The sequence below is a fragment of the Pteropus medius genome, unplaced genomic scaffold (assembly GCF_902729225.1).
Source record: "Pteropus medius unplaced genomic scaffold, Ma_sr-lr_union100, whole genome shotgun sequence".
Lineage (NCBI taxonomy): Eukaryota > Metazoa > Chordata > Mammalia > Chiroptera > Pteropodidae > Pteropus > Pteropus medius.
In genome coordinates, this window is record NW_024344253.1 from 6,179,291 (window position 1) to 6,180,621 (window position 1,331).

Here is a 1,331-nt window from a genome sequence, read left to right on the forward strand (position 1 = left end):
TCTGCCTGCTGAATCAGCTTTAAGAATACACGTTTTATCTAGCCCTTGAATTATATGTCTCAGCAACAGTGTATGAATAATAATTTAACTTCCCAAAATAAATATTTTGAGCATATCTCAATGCCACATTTTCTTGTGATTTTTCTTTCATGTTTATGATATAGCTACAGAAAAACTAAGCCAGCATCCACTGTTCAAAATCTAGTATTCTTTTATATCTGATTAGAATACATAAGACGCATAAGGTATCAGTATCATGCACTGGGACAATAAGCTTTAAGAACTCAAAAAGATTTTAAGGGAAAAGATTTTAAGTAAAGAGACCAAAGAAGTTTCTAATCTAATAAGATAAATTTGGAGCTTCCACAGAAAACAGGAATTTTCTGGATAATATCAAAGAAAGTTTATTTTCCTGAATTTCTGTTAATATGAACTTTGGTTGTCTTTTGTGGTGGCCTTGTAGCTTCTTGTGCTATAGAATTACTATTCAAGTTATTAAAGTTACAAATAAAAATAAAATAGCTTTCCATAAATTTCCAAGTCTATCTTATAAGCAAATGATATATTCTATTTAGAAATTTAGTTACGTTTAACCAAATACTCTTATTTTTAAGTCAATTAAATTTTCTTATATTTTTATACAATATTAAATATTTTAGTATTGAATCTATGACCATGTTACCCTGAACAAGCCCGATCTTGTTTAATCTTGGAAGCTAAGAAGGGTCAGGCCTGGTTAGTACTTGGATGGGAGACCACCTAGGAAGACCAGGTGCCGTAGGCATAAAAAAATAAAGAAAGTAAGGGGATCATAAGCTGACAAAGTCCCTGCAATCTGTGAGGTCAACCAAGGGTCGCCTCACTTAAAAATAAATAAATAAATAAAAATATTTTACTATTGATAACACTCAGTCCTTTTGGAAGTCATTGTTAATAAAGCTGGCAGTAATATTCACATTTGCAGAATTTGAGGTAAGTTCTTACCTTATTCTCAGGCGACTTCTTCAATTTCATGTTCTTCATGAACCTATAAAATCTGCTTTTGCTAATTAATGAAAACACATAGCGCCCAAAACCATGTTTTCTAAAATTATAGATGATTAGACACTTGGATGTTTAAAATGCCACGTGTAAGAATGTAATATCTGACTCTTGCCAGAAGGATCTGAACTACTTAGGCAAAGAGATACACTCAACCACGTTTGGAGCTTCAGAGGGTTTGCAGTATAAAATGTTTCACGACTTCGTAATTTTGTATTGAGTCTACTTCTCAGTTCTGGCCTGATGGTGATCCTTTCCTCACAGCCCAATTTTGCTTTGAAACTATCTTT

The 1,331-nt window shown here is 32.5% G+C and overlaps 1 pseudogene; it reads left to right on the plus strand.

Moving 5' to 3' along the window:
- The first annotated feature begins 665 nt into the window (after nt 1-665).
- LOC120607977 (uncharacterized) lies at nt 666-784 on the plus strand (annotated as a pseudogene).
- The last annotated feature ends 547 nt before the right edge of the window (nt 785-1,331 follow it).